Raw genomic sequence first — 20,505 nt, forward strand, 5'->3', positions numbered from 1 at the left:
CATATACACGCACACAAACACACACACACACACACATATATATATATATATATATATATATATATATATATATATATATATATATATATATATATATATATATATACTCGATACGTATGTATATATATTTATATAAGCGTGTAGGTGAGTGTGTATATATTTATTCATAAATATTGTCTTAGAATCAACCATCACATTAATAAAAATGACGGTGTTAAAAGAGCAGGTCAAAAAACATAATCAAGATATATTTTCTTCAATGTTTCCATTTTAATAAAAGTTCTTATAATATGATTATCTTTAGTGGAGTTTACATTAGGATCTAAGATGATTTTATGTGAATATAACGCATGCGCTCACTATCTAATCTAAGCTGGTTAGTTGGCTTAGCGATTTGTTTTCTCGACTTGTCATAAATTCAAGCTATAATATACGTGGTATGTGACAAATGAGTGACACTGATTGTGGAAAATGTATGCTCCAACATTGGATCTTTCAGTAAGGCCTTTTGAAGCAATTACTTCACTCGACACGGGTTTAAATGAGTACCTGGCTACATGATGTGACATGTATTGCCATCCTAGTAGTTGAAAAATAAGCCTCACACCAGTCAATACTGATATAAATAGAAATATGGTTCCATATGGTTTGCTTATCGACTAAATGTAACATTGTTTAGTGCATTAAGCATAGTTAGACTGTAGAAATGCAATATATAAATTTTAAGTTTAATCATATAAGACAAAATTCGCCTTTTTTTCTGTCGTATTGTTTATCAGTTATCCTCAAAGCATTCTATAATTGGTCCTATTACAAGATAAATTATTCACTAACGCAGAGAAGACAATGTGCTTTTAGACATGTACAACGCTGCTACAGTTTAGGCAGCACTTTTCCAATCAATTATGATAAGTTAATGAGATTGAAGGATCGTTTCGGTAGAGACGACAATGTTGCGCTCACAACAGAACTTGAACCATTTACCTACATACAGAACATCATTACAATTTCATCCCACAAAAACACTGAGCTGCACATTGCAGTGCATATTTGCAATATATTATATGAAAAGGCCTAGCAAAAGCAACCATTTTGATCCAAATATGTCCTTCAAGTAAATTAAGCCACGACTTCTTACAAACCTTCACTGCATCATATAAAAATGTGGATGATTTTATATTTCTGAATCCGATAGCAAAAACACATATCCATCTAAAGCTGGGAGCACAACACCACAAAAGACGAGTTGTACAGTCAATTGGTAATGTTGAGCACTGCATATTTAGAAGAAAAAAAAATGCTTCAAAGAAAATGATATGTAGGTCAACAAACTAATATCATTAATACCATTATAGAAAGCGAATAAAATCTCGTCTAAATAAATGTTTGTTAGGCACAGACATTGTTTATTTCAATCAATTGATTATCGTCAAATTATAATATATTATATTAAATTATGTATATTATACAGATCGTGACAATTACTTTCAACAATTAACGATCAAAATCGGCCGGAAATAAAGTTAATATATGCGCTAAAATGTATCTGGCAACTTTGGTACTCTATATATTCGACTATATTAATGTTTAAAAGATGGAATGAGTTATGAAGTCAACAAATTGCATAATTGAAAGGCATATTGCTAAGGCATTATGATTAAGGATCTTACTTATCTTTATTACTAAACTATTCGGCAAATGTAATAAGAATTACTTTTAAAACAAAATAAAGGCTGTATAGCCCTTTCCATTTGGCTTTTATAACGGAACGCCCATTCAGTGGAGGACAAATGGCATATTTTGATTGGATGGCAAATATCGCGATTTTGAACGTGAACTTACGGTAAACTTTCTTTCTGACCGTGAATCTCACAGCGAACGAACGTTCAGAATTCTAATCAAAACGCATTTAATATAATCTAAATCATTTAAGACATATCAAAAGTTGTTTTAAACTTTGTAACGACTGTGCTACTGATCGTATCTAATTTGCTAGCAATCTGAGAAAGTTTTCGTTTGTATTTTGATTACATTGAATCTAATACACCATGGAAACCCATTCGCCATCATTGCCTGACCAGCAAACGCAGGACGACCAGTCTACAGTCACTGTCGAATTTCTAGATGGATTGTTTGATTTTCTTGGAATAGGTTTTAAAAACAACAAATGCAATGGAGATAAACCAACTTCTGAGAAACCATTGCAACAGTTTGACAAATCAGTCCCTGTTGCAACTAAACCTACTAGCTTTAATGCCAAGAGAACGCCCAATATGAAATCTTCTGATAGATATCATAAAATGTGCTCTGAACTGTCACAGTAAAGATTGTTCACAATTATCTTATTAAATTTTATTTTATTAAGAACTGAATTCATCTCACTCCAGTTATATTTCGGTAGGCTTAGATAAACTTTACCTTCTAATATTAGATCGTCTTTCCTTTTATAGCCTTCCCTTGAATTAATTTCTAATTAGTGAATACTTTTCGTTCTACACTCTGTCACGTAGCCACTTATTATAAAAGCTGATAGGTCTAACATTCGACACTCACTTTCTCTCCACAATCTATGCCGGACGGCCAGTCATTCTATTCCTATATATATATTGTAAGATTTTTATCTTTTGGGACTTTGTAGATATTATATCTACACCATTAAGACGCCGGAGCTTTTAACTTTGATTGTATAATCTTCAAGGATCAAACCCAAGCCCGCTGTACTACAATATAACCTCTTACCAATTGCCTGGAAGTGGAATTTTACGAGTCCAATCCTGTTATCAGAGGAATAGATCATCCAAGCCCATCAACTGCCTGGAAACGTAAACTTATGAACCTGACATATTATCATAAGTTACGTAAAATATTCATATCTCTATTTGTAACTGCCACGATCACTGTTTATCTCTTTTAATTAAATTTCATTATTATTTTTATTTCATTGTAAACAAATCGTTAATTGTTTTTCATTTATAGTAACTAGTAAATTCTGGGGCCTCATTCTACATATATCTTTATGCATAGTCGAGTAGCTCTTTACTCACTTGAGACCATGACATTTTGGAGGGGACACATATAAAGAATTGAATTTATTTAGTTACTTATATCTATTTCATCTAACTTTAAAGTTTAAAAACTCTTAATTGCCCCACTTGATCATATTTTAATTGAACTCCCTATTTACAGGATTAATTTTTTTTTCTTTTTCATTTCTTCATTTAAATGGAATAGCAATTTATCCATTCATTCTTTCATTCAAATTGAATAGCATTTTATTGATTCATTCCTTCATCCATTTATTCATTTATAAATCATTCATTCATTCATTGTTCATTCATTTATTTATTCATTCATTCATTCATTCATCCATTCATTCGTTTATTCACTCATTTATCCAATCATTCATACATTTATTCCTCCCTTCATTCTTTCATTCATACATTATCCATTCATTCATTCATCTATTCACTCAGTTTTTCATTCATTCATTCATTCCTTGTCCACTTTGTTATTATATCACTCATTTCATTTTGTTGTTTGCCTCATTCATGAATTGTTTTCAATATGTTTACATTCCATAACGATTCATTCACCTATCATCCAATCACTCAGTGTTGTGAACACATTTTGTAACTATTGTAAATCTTACGATATTTTATTGTTTTGTATTTCAGACATCACTGTTAAACACTCTTCAATGCCTAATTACAATTGTTGAACAACCATTGAACAAGAGAGAGGTCCCAGCCACGAACTGAGTTGGTAGATATATCCTTCATTATTCTCTTTTACATGAGTTGGGCATCACATAGTAACTATAGACATCGTGATTTGTTTTGCATAGTGATTTGTTTTAAATGCATTTTTGGCATATTACTGTTACCGAAAACCACTTATATATTATGTTCTGAAAAGTGAGTCTTTAAAAACTAATAATAATAAAAGGAGTCTACTAGCCGTCGTGTTATATTTAGTGATAGATAACTTGGCATCCTATTATTGTTATCACACTCTAGTACATTAGCGTCATTGCGAATAATTGTACACAAACTAACGACGAGTCACACACATTGGTGATACATTTTTCGTAGTAACATAGTTTAGAGTACACGCGATTGACACATTGTTATTGACACAAGTCATAATAACTCCGCATTGTATTGACACATTGCTTTATAAGATATAACGATAAAAGGCATCAAATTCAACATACATAATAAGTTGAAATAAGAGAGAGAGATTTCTAAAAATAGAACAGTTCATTCCAGTAAGTGTAAATAAATAAAACAGTCAGTAACAGTATCCTGTCAATATAATATATATAAAACATCGTAACTAATTTATTGCAACATGGAAGCATATAAAAGATAAGTCTCGCAAAGGACTTAGAAATACCCCAGGAAAGAATATTTTCATGGTGCGAAGAGAAAGTAAAAGAAGAAAAAGAACATGAAGAAAAAATTCGTAGAGAAGAAAATGAAGAAAGAATTCGTAAAGAAGAAAAAGAACACGAAGAAAGAATTCGTAGAGAAGAAAATGAAGAAAGAATTCGTAAAGAAGAAAAAGAACACGAAGAAAGAATTCGTAGAGAAGAAAATGAAGAAAGAATACGTAGAGAAGAAAGAGAAGAAAGAGTCCAAGAAAGGGAACTAAAAAGACAAATAGCTTTAGCAGAAGAAGAAACCAAAAGGACCCAAATGATGCTGGAAATTGAAAAAACAAAAACCGGTCATGAAAGAAAACATAATAATAGTGATGAATTTTTCGTGAAACTTCCACGCATGCCAACATACGATGAACGCTCAGACTGCCTAGAATCCTTCTTACACCGATTCGAAGTTCAGGCTAAAGGTTATCGTTGGCCAGAAAGCAAATGGGCCACAGCCTTGATTAACTGCTTATCTGGAGAACCGCTAAAAGTTTTCTATACCTTAACAACTGAAGATGCAGATGATTATGGTAAAATTAAAGATGCTCTACTAAAAAGATTTAGATTAACAGAAGATGGTTACCAGGAAAGGTTTCACACTGCAAAACCGGAAAGTGGAGAAGACTTTAATACATTCGTGAACCGAATTACTCAATTTCTAAATCGGTGGCTTGAGTTGGCAAACGTAAAACAAGACGACTTTGCAGGCCTTTACTATCTCACGCTGAAGAATCGAATCTATCAAGCTTGCAACCCAGATTTAGTCGCATTCTTTAAAGAGAGAAAGCCAGAAAACTTGGACAAATTAAAAATCTACGCAGAAAACTTTAACAGCGCACATCCATTGACACCCCTAAGCAGAACATTGAAGGAACTATACTACGCTGCCGCTGCTCAGAGTCCATGTACACCTAAAGTTCAATACTCAAATAGAACGAGCCGATCAATCACTCGGAACACGCAAGTGAAACAAGATGATCATAGTACCAAACCATGGAACAAACAGTTCAATAGAGACCATAGCCGACCCTATCAAAACAAAACAAGAAATAGCACTGACAATAATACTGAGTATAAGAAAACCAACAAACCTATAATTAAATGTCAATATTGTGGAATGAAAGGCCACACAGCAGACAAATGTTACAAAATCGTGGGATATGCGAAAGAAACTGCAAATACATCACTCCAAACCAGTGTAAATAATCAGACACGAGTAATGTCAGGAGAAAATATAAATGTGTATTGCGTGAAAGGTATGTCACTTTTAACACAAACTCACAAATCAGGATCGCTATTTTTTTGTGAAGGCAAAGCTAATGGAACTGATTGCAAAATATTGAGAGACACAGGATGCAGTACAGTAGGAATAAAAGCATCTTTGATCAATGACGAAGACAAAACTGGAAAAAACGGTACAATGCATCACATTCAGTGGCACAGTCGAAACCTTTGAAACAGCTAACGTGTACATAGAAACCCCATACTATACAGGAATAGTGGAATGCTGTATACTTCCCAACCCCGTCGCTGATGTTATTGTTGGCAATATAAAAGGTCTTAAAGACAACCCAACAGATGTAAAAGAATGGTCATTAACCCAAGAAACAGCTTGTCTAGCAGAAACAAGAAAGATGACTAAGACAACAGAGAAGCCAATGACTATTTCTCTTGAACCACAACAATTTGACAGGAACACGTTCATTGAAGAACAGAAAAAGGACCCGACTTTAACATCATATTTCAATATCGCAAACAAAGGGACGAAATCAAAAGTTGAATACATCATTGAAAAAGATATTCTGTTCAGGTTACATAGGAAAAGAAACAAAATAGCTAAACAACTGGTCACGCCGAGTATTTACAGAAACAAAATCCTTGGAATAGCGCACGATTCAATAACTTCTGGACATCTTGGGAGCTCTTCCACATTGAAGAGAATATCCGAGAATTTCACATGGCCTGGAATTACTAAAGACGTCCGAGAATATGTGAAATCGTGTGACACATGCCAAAGAAGAGTCGCAAAAGGCAGAATACCGAGATTGCCATTAGAGACAACCCCAGTTATTGAAAAAGTTTTTCAAAAAGTTGCAATTGACATTATAGGCCCTTTAACAAAATCAGATAGAAACCATACACACATACTAACACTAGTCGATTACGCAACCAGGTGGCCAGAAGCGATAGCATTGAAATTAACTACATCGGATCACATAGCTGAAGCATTGATGACAATTTTTACTAGAATAGGCATACCAAATGAGATACTGTCGGACAATGGACCCCAATTTACATCACATATAATGCATGAAACCATGAAACTCATGGGAATCCAACACTCATTCACAACCCCCTACCACCCCCAAGCAAATGGTCTTTGTGAAAGATTTAATGGCACTCTAAAGAATATGTTAAGAAAAGTGTCAGCAGAAAAACCAGATGATTGGAACAGATACTTACCAGCAATCCTATTTGCATATAGAGAAATACCCCAAGAATCTACAGGCTACTCCCCATTTGAGTTGATGTATGGACGATCACCTCGCGGCCCGATCAATATAGTAGCCGACATTTGTAAAGGGAATGAGGAGGGCAATAACGAAATTATGTTTGCTTACGAATATGTAAGAAACCTGAAAGACAGAATAGAGGATACATGTAAGCTAGCACAGGAATCCGTCACTAAAAAAGCAGAGAAATACAAGGAATACTCCGATCGAAAAAGCAAGTCAAGAAAATTTGAGATTGGTGACAAAGTACTAATACTCTTACCCGATGACTCGAGTAAACTTTTAGCTACATGGAAAGGACCATTCAAGGTATTAGCAGTACGATCTGGTGTTAATTACGAGATTCAAATTAACAACACAACAAAGACATTCCATGCAAACATGCTAAAAAAATATTTCGATAGAGACAGATTATCACAACCAATATTTAACCATGTTGAAGCTGCAAATGTAGGATTAATCATCGAAACTCACAGCGATGATGTCGAACTACAACACACCCCACAACACGGTAACTCTAAAAATAGTACAATTAATGACGTCACAATCAATCCTCAACTAAACGAATGTCAGAAACGAGAAATCAGGTCATTATTAGAAAAGTACCAGTCAGTCTTTACAGACGCACCCGGACATACAACATTAGTGGAACACGACATAAAGTTAACCACATCTACCCCTATCAACGTGAAAAACTATCCTATTCCATTTCACGCACGAGAACAAGTTGAAAAGGAAGTTAAGGATATGCTAGATACAGGAATAGTTAGATATTCTTCAAGCCCATACTCATCACCAATAGTAGTAGTGAAAAAGAAAGACGGATCGATAAGGCTATGTATCGACTTTCGCAAATTAAATGAAGCAACAGTGTTTGATGCAGAACCAATACCAAATCAAGAGAATTTATTTGCTGCCTTATCTCAAGCAAAATACATGACAAAATGTGATCTTTCTAGAGGTTACTGGCAGATTCCACTGAAAGAATCATGTAAGAAATACACAGCATTTCAATCACCATTAGGATTGTTAGAATTTAACTATATGCCATTTGGATTATCGACAGCCGCATCGACATTCCAAAGAATGATGCGTATGTTATTAAAAGACATCCCGTCTACACTCTCATACTTCGACGACGCATGTATTTTCTCAAACTCATGGACTGATCACATGACAACCTTAGAATTAGTGCTTGAAGCATTAAAACGTAATTCTTTAACAACAAAACCGTCAAAAACAAGCATTGCATTTTACGAAATTGATTTTCTCGGTCATACCGTTGGTCATGGGACACAGACACCCGAGACAGAAAAACAAACAAAAATCGCACAATTGCAACCACCTAAGACAAAAAAAGAAGTACGCAAAGTACTTGGGCTCCTAAATTTTTACAGGAAATACATTTACAACTTCGCGCACATCGCGACACCGCTAACAAATCTGACAAAGAATGGGTCACCGAACAAAATTGTTTGGACAGAAGTGTGTCAGAATAGCTTTAACCAATTAAAGGCATTACTCTGTTCAGAACCAATTCTTAAATTACCCGACATATCAAAAGAATTTGTTGTAAGAACTGACGCGTCTGATAAGGGCATCGCAGGTGTACTATTACAGGAACATGAGGGAACTCTAATGCCTTGCTTATATGCAAGCAGAAAATTATTGGACAGAGAATCACGATACTCTGTAAAAGAGCGTGAAGGACTGGCCATCGTCTTTGCTTTAAAGACATTCAGCAGATATCTACTGCTAAAAGAGTTTGTGGTCGAAACGGACCGTAAACCACTCACGTACATAAGAAATAACAAAATGAATAATAGTAGAGTACTAAGGTGGAGTCTATTTTTGCAAAATTACACTTTCAGTATCTCTCACATACCAGGCTGTGAAAATATTCACGCCGACCTACTTTCTCGATTAGTGTAATGACGTGAGAAGGGTATAACTTAACCTCTCATGCATACTGTTAGTTACCTCGCAAATTATGCCAAATCAGAACGCACAATTTCGATAATTTTATTTGTAAACATGATGACCCAACTTAATGTAACATTGAGTATTGTTTGGATATATATACCATACCCATTCATGATTTGGGAAATCTTCTCTTTATCTATTATTGTTATGAATTTTCACTCATTTATGATTAATAATTGAAATGTCAATATTCCATTTACATTTTCATTCATTTCATTCAGTAAATTACCTTCATATCATCGACTTAAATCATGCTTCATTGCCATCATATTGTTTATCACAATGATTTGTAATCACATTGCCATCATATTGTTTATCACAATGATTTGTAATCACATTGCCATCATGTTGTTCATCACAATGATTTGTAATCACAATCTTTCATTGTTATTGTCACCCATTCATATACCTACGTTAATATAAACATTTCCATGTCTAGTTAATAAATAATTTAATTGTAGCACAAATCATAACAATGGATTAATGCTAGAGTATCATGATAGTAAATTTACTTCCGTTTGTAAAATCTATCTTTCCCATAATGGTTAAAGAGTATATTTTAAACGTGGGTGGGGGGTGTCACAGTAAAGATTGTTCACAATTATCTTATTAAATTTTATTTTATTAAGAACTGAATTCATCTCACTCCAGTTATATTTCGGTAGGCTTAATATAAACTTTACCTTCTAATATTAGATCGTCTTTCCTTTTATAGCCTTCCCTCGAATTAATTTCTAATTAGTGAATACTTTTCGTTCTACATTCTGTCACGTAGCCACTTATTATAAAAGCTGATAGGTCTAACATTCGACACTCACTTTCTCTCCACAATCTATGCCGGACGGCCAGTCATTCTATTCCTATATATATATTGTAAGATTTTTATCTTTTGGGACTTTGTAGATATTATATCTACACCATTAAGACGCCGGAGCTTTTAACTTTGATTGTATAATCTTCACGGATCAAACCAAAGCCCGCTGTACTACAATATAACCTCTTACCAATTGCCTGGAAGTGGAATTTTACGAGTCCAATCCTGTTATCAGAGGAATAGATCATCCAAGCCCATCAACTGCCTGGAAACGTAAACTTATGAACCTGACATATTATCATAAGTTACGTAAAATATTCATATCTCTATTTGTAACTGCCACGATCACTGTTTATCTCTTTTAATTAAATTTCATTATTATTTTTATTTCATTGTAAACAAATCGTTAATTGTTTTTCATTTATAGTAACTAGTAAATTCTGGGGCCTCATTCTACATATATCTTTATGCATAGTCGAGTAGCTCTTTACTCACTTGAGACCATGACATGAACCATACTCTCAAAATGTGGGCCCAAATGTTCCTTCCAGAATTTATAAAATCCTGAATTCTCATGCTCACGTTAACCCAGTTAAACGGGACATTAGTAATCATTCCGTTGCATCACCGCATAATGAAAACAAATCGCCTGTCAAACTATCCAAGATCCGAAGACTTTCACATGCTGATCGATTAAAATCAGGTGAGCTTTTAATTTCGAAATTATTAATAATTCTTATAATATCCGTTAATTCATTTATTTCTCCTTTTGTTTTTGTTTTTGACAGTAGCAAAGTCACATAATCTATCTTTGTTTATAATATTTTTAAAAACTTTCTTAGTTATTTTTTTTTTCCAAATTAAAAAAGCGTATGTGAGCATTGCTTAAAAATCTTATCAGATGCATTACTTACTCTCTGATATAATATTGACTTAGATTTATCAATTCAAAATGCATTTCTTATTTATCTCAGGAGTATAAATTATATGGGTGCTGGTAAATTGGTAATTTCTGAAATTGTAGAGAGAGAGAGAGAGAGAGAGATAGATTAAAATCTGGAAAGCGGTTGGGTTTTTTTATTTGTATATTTTGTTCTTAAATTTTGGAGAACAACTCTATCCAGAGATTTGACTTTTTGATTAGCAGATTTACCTTTGAAAAAATACGCATTTATTTTGAAAATTAAACTAGTGTTATACTTAAGTATCTTTTGTTTATATATCGCGAATAATTCTTTTTTCCTTTTGTTGCAGGTTCAAACATTCATTTACAAGAAATATAAAAGGTAGATGAAACAGCAAATGGAAAAATAGATGGTTCTTCTGAGCATTTTAAAGTCCCTGCCATTCCTCCCGAAAGACGTAATCTGAAAACAGGTAAGAATCATATTTTTTATTGATCAGTTTAACAGTGCGTTTATGTATAATTAAAAACTTTTCTGTCTTTTCAAGCACATTGGATCAAATCTCATATCGGCTTTGATGAAGTAGTAAATTTTGGTTTTAATCAACACGAAAAAGCAACTAAAAGAAAACAACGCTTAGAAAAGTATTACGATTAAATCTGTTACAGGATACGAGATAGGTTTAAATATAACACTAATACAAACATATATATATATATGCATGCGCATATACAGCACACTATCCGCTAAACATGCTCAAAGTGCTTTATAAATGGTCCCCTGTCAACAACAAAATTTTATACGTACGTGCCGGCTAAGCATTATTACAACATTTTAAGCTAGAAAAAGCTGTAGCGACCAGGTACTTATTTTATATACAATGAGAGAATGCGAGTAAAGAGCCTTTGTTAGGGACTCAACTATGTGCCGATCAAAGCGGGCTTCATATCGTGGACCGTTCCATATTTTACCACTTCACCGCGCAGTTGCACTATATTATATTATTTATTCTAATAATTAAACAAGCGGTATTAATTTCAAATCAATGATCCTATCATTAAAAATAGGAAGTTAGATTGACAGCGATAAAGATAAGGAAAGTCACTTGTCAATTTCATACCGACATTTGAAAAATCTTATCGCAGAGTTTGTTTTCTGGAAATTAAATTAAAGACATAATATGCATGCCATGAACTTAGGACGGTGTATTATTTGCACTGTAAATGCAAGCATCTATTACGCCCCCTCGACCAATATACATATATTGATTTAACAGTATGATTTTACTAAGTTTATAACACTGGCCCCAAAGTTGTCTTTTTTTAAAGTTACAATATGGTTTTACTGTATTAATGACTATATGATACACGTTTGGTATTTTCAAAGTAAACAATCAGGAATAATTTGTTCTCTCTTTTTTCCATCTTTCCAGGAACTGAAGAAAAAGCCATGCAATCACCGGGAATTATTCAACAGTCTCTGCATAGAAATAGAAAACGACCATATTCTGCTTTAGAATCTGACATTGCTCAGGAAATGGACTCTGCTGTCATCGCTCGGAAACGCTTCATGAAAAGATTAGAATACCCTTTATTTAACAATTTCTACTTTTTCAACCATATTGACCAGGAAAGGGAAACAACTGTCATCAATTATAATAATCGCCAAATGGACCATACTGTCACTGATTATAATGCTCAGGAAATGGATCCTACCGTCATAGCTCGAAAACGCTTCATGAAAAGATTACAATATCCTTTGTTTAACAATTTCTACTTTTTCAACCATATTGACCAGGAAAGGGACACAACTGGCATCAATTATAATAATCGGCAAATGGACCATACTATCACTGATCATAATGCTCAGGAAATGGATCCTACTGTCATAGCTCGAAAACGCGTCATCAAGAGATTAAGATATCTCTTGTTTAACAGTTTTTATCATTTTAATCATCATGAGCATTGATTAAACATTCATGACAAGTGTTTGGAAAATGAGCTAGAAAAAACACCATTTTCCATACGATCATCGTTGTCGTCACCATCGTCTTATATTGTAGTTTTTATCTTTGAAATTGTATTGTAGCAATCTTTAAATGTTCATAAACATCATCCTAAAAATCAATCATATTCATTAATCTCTGCTTAATTTTCATCATTCATTAAATCATTATTTTAACCAATGGCATTATGCTCTTATCATCAATTACGTGTACATATAATTTGTAAGAAAGTGAGCTACGTATCCACATTTTAAATAAAATGTAAAGCGAATGTATTGCAATTTTTGAATTGTAATGAATCACAAAATTTCTCTACGTAGTCCATAAAAAACAATAATTAACCACTGGTGCTCATTTATTATATATTTACTCTGTATGCTTTGTCTCTCTTACAAATAAATAAAACTGTGATAGATATTATATATTGAACTTTTAAGTGTAAATAGTTGTTTTTAAACAATGTAAATATGTGAAATCATTTATTTCTATTTTTTATCAAACTTAAATTGATGGATATAAACATATTAAAGTATATAAATGATGCGTCTATTTTCATTTATTTTTTTGTCTGATCTGATTTGATATTCATCAATCTCTGATTTATTTCCATCATTTATTAAATCATTATTTCAACCAATGGCATTATGCTTATCATCAATTACCTGTCCATATAATTTGTAAGAAAATGAGCTACGTATATACATTTAAAATAAAATGTGAAGCGAATGTATTGCAATTTTTTATTTGTAATGAATCACACAATTTCTCTACGTACTCCATAAAAAAACAATAATTAACCACTGGTGCTCATTTACTCTGTATGTTTTGTCTCTCTTACAAATAAATAAACTGTGATATATATTATATATTGAACTTTTAAGTGTAAATAGTTGTTTTTAAACAATGTAATTATTTGAAATCATTTATTTCTATTTTTTTATCACACTTAAATTGATGTATATAAACATATTAAAGTATATAAATGATGCATCTATTTTTTATTGTCTAATCTGATTTGATATTCATCAATCTCTGCTTAATTTCCATCATTTATTAAGTCATTATTTTAACCAATCACTTTATGCTTATCATATAATAATCTTTACATATATCTTGTAACAGGGGTACCGCACTAGGACAGGACTTTCTTGGGACAGTCCTGTCCCAAATCTGTAACATATATAATTTAGAGAAACCTACCGCACCTATTGGGACGGGACAAAACAGTCCCATTGTGTCAAGCCGTTGTGAAATGCTACAAAATCAACGGGACAGGACTGTCCCAGTCCCGTGTTCATATCATTTGTGATAGTAGAAAATATAGCAGCCTTCCGCACTAGGACAAAAAAGTCCCAGACTTGGCGGCGCCGTGTCAAAAATGCAATACCTGCCTTCATTTTCTAGATCCTTATGTTCAACATTACTACTACTTCTACTACTACTACCACTACTACTACTACGACTACTACTAAAATTTCTACTGTTGCTTCTGCTGCTGTTACTGCCACTGATGATTATACTAATACCTACATCCCTTATATTTTGTATTTATTTCCAATTCCATTGTATTTGTTTTCCAACATTGGCCACACTTTATTTTATTTCACTTTCTATACTGCATTACACAGTTCCTCCCCTCCTCCTCTCTTTTTATTTAATTAATTAGACACCTTTTATAAATTTCTATTGCTCTATTTTAATTCGTGCTTCCTCATAAAGTAGCATACAATTTCCTGCCCATCAATGTTTTTGTTTATGCATCTTAATAACGCCACTACCACATTATCTCATTCGTCTGTAGTTTCATTGATCCTGTTTTGTTGATAAAGGGAAAACCCGAAACGTCCATTTGATCTGTTTTCGTATATTTAACTGAAGCTTACATTTAATTTCACATTGTTATTTATTTATTTCAATTCTGAATATAAAAAAGCAAGAACAATTCAAAAAATGATTCTATGTGATGAAACCACGTACAGAATGCATAGCAACATACATATTTTGACAATTTAATAACGTATGTTTATAAATAAATTTAAGAAATGCCACACTTTGTGACACAGCAGTAACGTGTCTAAAACCGGTCGCACATCTATTCGGTAACTTCTGGGATCAATTATCTTTATCGTTAGTTATTTCGGGAATTCTCAATGAAAAGATTTTGTCCTTATGTAAGTCCTTTTGAGCCGCTTCGGCTCATTGTAAGACAAATTTAGTCCTTTAGAGCCTTGTAGCCAATGGTGCAGGAGTTATCCCGATTTCAATAGTGTGAAGCGGACGATTAACATATTTGTTTGAAAACCTTTGCACAGGACAATAGTTTATTGCAGATTACTATCCCAGCTTGACAGGTACCCTTATAAACCTGAATGGAGTGAGTGATTGGAGTAAATTTTCTTGCTCTAGGAAAGTACAAATTGGCTTCGATCGGAATCGAACACAGAACCTCTGAGTCCAGAGTACAACGCGCTAATAATTCGGCCATCCTGCCTCTTAAGCTTAGAGACCCGGAACTTATCCATGGTTCTGTAGCGTTGAGCAGACAGATAGCAGTTTAAAATTAAAAAAAAAAATCGCTTTATTCATCCCATAAGGGAAAATTTTCTCAAGGGTCTATTCCAAGGGAAGACTATATTAACCCAGGCGTCAGTCGCAGTGCAGCGCCGCAAATTAAGCTAGGACCAGGTGACTTGCTCAAGGCCACACAGCGCAGTGATCAAACCTGGTACCTTTCGCTTACGAAGCAAAGACCGTACCGCCGAGCCATGCAGACCCTCTATTATCCTCTTGAAAGGACCCTAGTCTGTCAAAGATTACTTGCATCAGCGAACTGCTACTCATTTGCACCTTAGAAAAGTGAGGTGATTCCAAGAAAAACATTTTAGGATAAGATCGGAAATCACCACAGTCTATGGATTTGACCCTTGAGCAATCTTTGGGTCATTAAAGGATGCACCCAATATTGTTTTCTCTTTCCATTTGTCTTTTTTTCTACGTAGTCAAGCACAGAAATATGCAACCTCTATTTCATCCATTACTACTACTACTACTACTACTACTACTACTACTAGTATAGTAGTATAGTAGTAGTAGTAGTAGTAGTAGTGTAATAGTAGTAGTAGTAGTGGTATAGTAGTAGTAGTAGTAGTAGTAGTAGTAGTAGTAGTAGTAGTAGTAGTAGTAGTAGTAGTAGTAGTAATAGCAATAATATTACTCTTGCTATAAGAATATTTCATGATTATATAAATCGTATGTAAACAAATCTCATTGTACAGTTTTAAAATCATTATCGTCATGTCGTATCTTATGTTGATTCATAAAATGTGAATTCTGAGTTGTACAAAGGCCTTTTTTTAAAAATAATTATGAATTTATAATTCAACCTGTTAAATAACGAATCTATTAATTAGATGATTTTACATTATTACTATCACCATTATTATTATTATTTTATATATTATTATTATTATTATTATTATTTATTAATTATTATTATTATTATTATTATTATTATTATTATTATTATTATTATTATTATTATTATTATTATTATTATTTTATTATTATTATTATTATTATTATTATTATTATATTATTATTATTATTATTATTATTATTATGCATTCGCGCAAGCGGTTCGCAAGGTGTGTCCTGGGACAGTCCTGTCCTAGTGCGGTACCCCTTTTAAAAAGAAGTTTTCTCCAGTGGGACAGGACAAATTTGTCCTGGGACTGTTTTGTCCTAGTGCGGAAGGAGCCTAAGAAAATGAGCTAATCTTATATATTTTACACAAAATTTGAAGCCAATTTATTGACATTTTTTCTATGTATTCAATCACAAAAATTCCTAACGTACTCCGATACAAACAATAATTAAACACTGATATTAATTTATTTTATAGTTACTCGGCATGCTTTGTTTCTGTTACAAATAAACTGTGACATTTATTATATATTGAACTTTTAAATGCATCCATACGCAATAATAATATTCAAGTGTAAATAATTCTTTTTAAAAAATGTAAACATGTGAAATGATTTCTTTCTATTTTTTTCATACTTAAATTGATGGATATAAACATATTAAAGAATAGAAATGCGTCTATTTATTTTTTTTTTAATTTTTTTTTTGGTCTGATCTGATTAAATAGTCATCAATCTCTGCTTAATTTCCATCATTCATTAAACCATCATTTCAATCAATGGCATTATGCTTATACCTGTACATATAATTTGTAAGAAAATGAGCTACTCCTATATATTTTACTGAAATTTGAAGCGAATGTATTGCAATTTTTGATTTGTAATAAATCACAAAATTTCTTAACGTACTCCGATAAAAACAATAATTAACCACTGGTGCTCATTTATTATATATTTACTCAGCAGGCTTTGTTTCTGTTAGAAATAAATAAACTGTGATATGTATTATATATTGAACTTTTAAGTGCAGCCATACGTAATTATATTTTTCAAGTGTAAATGATTGTTTTTAAACAATGTAAATATGTGAAACCATTTCTTTTTACTTTTTTTTTCCACAATGAAATTGATGGATATAAACATATTAAAGTATATAAAGGTTGTGTCTCTTTTTCATTGTCTGATCTGATTTGATATTCATCAATCTCTGCTTAATTTCTATCATTCATTAAATCATTATTATAACCAATGGCTTTATGCTTACCATCAATTAATCTGTACATATAATTTGTAAGAAAATGAGCTACTTATATACATTTTACACAAAATCCGAAGCGAGTGTATTGCAATTTTTGCTTTGTATTAAATCAAAAAAAATCCCAGCGTACTCCAATAAAAAGAATCATTAAACACTGATACTTATCTATTTATTATATATTTCCTCGTCATGCTTTGTTTCTGTTACAAAAATAAATAAATAAATTGTGATATGTAATTTATAATGAATTTTTAAGTGCAGCCATACGCAAGAATAATATTAAAGTTTAAATAGTTCAAGACTGGTGACCAAGAGGAAAGGGGAAAAGTTCAAACAAACTTTTATAAAACTGAAAGGTAGTCACATGAAAAGTATGTGAAACAATATCAAAAAAATCACAGAAATGAACGGTAAAAAAATAAAATAAAATTACTTAGACACGGGTGCAGAAAAAGAATATGCTGATAAGCTTAACAACTTCTATACTCGATTCGACAAACACGATTTGACAGACGATATTAACAAGCAAAACTGAGCAACACAAACATCGCGGAACAGAGCAATAAAGCCAACGTCAATAAATTGTTCAAAATTATTAAAGCGGATAAATCAAGCGGACCTGATCAAATCTCATCAAATTTATTGAAATCATGTGCAAAATAACTCTCCTATAATTTTACACACATTTTTAATTAGTCCCTAAAAAACGGGCATATTCCAAGAATTTGGAAAACTTCAAAAATAATCCCTGTCCCAAAACATCAAAAAGCCAAAGAAACTAATGATTTTCGTTCTGTAGTGCTGACATCCATCCCGATGAAATGTCTAGAAAGGATTATCGTTCAGAAATTTCTACAACAAAGCACACAACATCTAGACAAAAAACAATTTGCTTACAAATCAGGGCGTATGGTGGACAAGGCTATATTAGTGTTTTCTCATTATACCTATAGAAACTTAGACACCCCAAAGGAGTATGTCGGAAACGTATTCTTAGATTTCTCGAGTGCATTCAACACCATCCAGTCTCACCTACTAATCCCTAAACTACTGTCAATGGAAGTGAGTCCCCCGATTCCACTCTGGATACTAGAATTCTTATGTTTGTTTTGTTTTTAAGGGTTTTACGGCGCTTGCAACACATTTAGGTTATATCAGCGCCAGTAAAAAGGAAGAAAATGGGATAGTAAAAAGTTATAGAATTACAATAAAAGCACCCAAGAAAAAGTAAGACATAGGGGAATTGGAAACAAATAGGGATCAGATGTAGATTCCAAGAGCAAACCACCAATGCACTTAGTTTGAGATCACCTAAAAGTCTCATCCAGACACAAGCACAGGTCCCATCTAAGAGGAATACACTCAAATGTTTACCAATCATTTAATATAATATGTAAACTCAACATAATACAATGCATAACAGAGAGATGATTTACAAGGGAAAAAATATCATCTCCCAAAACTATAACTATACATTCGACCGTTTCCCTCCCAGCCAAGGAGCTCCGGCAAGGATCAGGACAAAACTAAGTAATCTCATTCCAAGACAATGACAGGAAACAATTGGGAAACGGGTATGGGGGGATAGAAGACACAGCATGTACCTCCCTGCCCACTATGGGAGGTCGGGATCCCCACCCAGCTAGAATTCTTGATGATGAGAATAACAAAGTTGAATCCTCTACCCTTGTCACAAACACAGGAGCACCCCAGGGGACTGTTCTTGATCCAACCCTTTTCGTTAAATACACAAATGACTGCATAAACGGCCAAGTAATGTAAAAATTTTACAATATGCTGACGATACCGCCATTCAGTCCTGATAAAAACCGGAGATGATGTATTGAATTATTATAACGAAATTGAAAGATTTGTTGAATGTTGTGATAATAACTATCTAGAACTTAAAGTAAAGAAAACTAAGGAAATGATATTTGATTTTAGGAAAGATGGTAACATATATGAAAATATAATTATAAAATACGAAAATGTAGAGAGGGTAGAGGAGTATAAATACCTCGGTATAATTGTCAATGAAAGATTAGACTGGACAACTCATTTATGCAAAGTACTTAATAAGATGAAGACAAGATTATTTATGCCGAGGAGACTATACTCCATAATTATTGACAAAGCAATTGTACAATTGTTTATAAATTTTGTATTGTAAGTGTATTTTGTTTCTATGTAGTTGCTTGGGTGGAAATTGTAAAAAATCAAAAGAAATAAAAACAAATAGAATAATAAGCATGCTAATCGAATGTTAGGAAATGATGGATGGGACAGTTTTGAAGATTTTCACAATGATATTGCTAATGATAAGATTAACAAAATTCAAAGAGACGAATCCAACGAAATGACAATAAACCACAGGAATAACAGACACATGAAAACCAAAAGTCAAAGATAATGTTATTTATTTTTACCATCAGCAATACGAAACTTTAGGATGATTTTTATATCATAACATTTGACTTAAAATCTATTTATTTATATATGTTTACATGGTGCTATATCCACATTATTTATTATTTATTTATACATTCAAATACCATGCTTTATTTTTACTTTTTATCAACATGTGTTGGCTATGTGCAAGCCTACCCAATCTATTTTCAAAATTCGACATATTTACATTACAAATCCATTATTACAACCCTATTCTACTTTCATGCCCGAGCTTTATAGCATTGCTTGTAACTGCTGTATATTTTATGAATATTTTATTAAATTTGATGTTTATTTTGTTTTTAATTAGCTTCGTATTTTCATCAATTAGTTCATGATAGTGTATAACTTATCGCTGGCTGAACGACGAGCAGACTGAGTGCTCTCTCCGGTAGTTTATTTCCTCCATGCCCAAGACGTCCTACGCTATCGCTATAAGATAGTTCACTTCCTCTCTGGCTTTGTTTGCCAGGGCCCACCGCTTCTCGCGTCTCAAGCACCACGAGCAAGCGATTGTTTACATTGTAGGAAGTAACATTAACAGTAGAATAGTTTAGGCTTCGCATCCTCGTCGTCGTTGTTCTTGATGATGATATTATTATTATTATTATTATTATTATTATTATTATTATTATTGTTGTTGATTATGGTGTAAGTCTAAGGAGACCTTTTTTTTTCAAATGATCGTAATAAGAAGAATCACTCACTCAATCCTCTCGAGGGACTGC

General features: G+C 32.8%; 1 protein-coding gene across 1 annotated transcript in view; it reads right to left on the reverse strand.

Moving 5' to 3' along the window:
* Positions 1–20,505, reverse strand: part of LOC144975973 (uncharacterized) — a 77,700-nt gene that overhangs the window by 250 nt on the left and 56,945 nt on the right. The window lies entirely within an intron of this gene.

This window comes from Berghia stephanieae, chromosome 6, assembly GCF_034508935.2.
Source record: "Berghia stephanieae isolate SIO BIC M18660-M18661 chromosome 6, UCSD_Bste_1.3, whole genome shotgun sequence".
Classification (NCBI taxonomy): domain Eukaryota; kingdom Metazoa; phylum Mollusca; class Gastropoda; order Nudibranchia; family Aeolidiidae; genus Berghia; species Berghia stephanieae.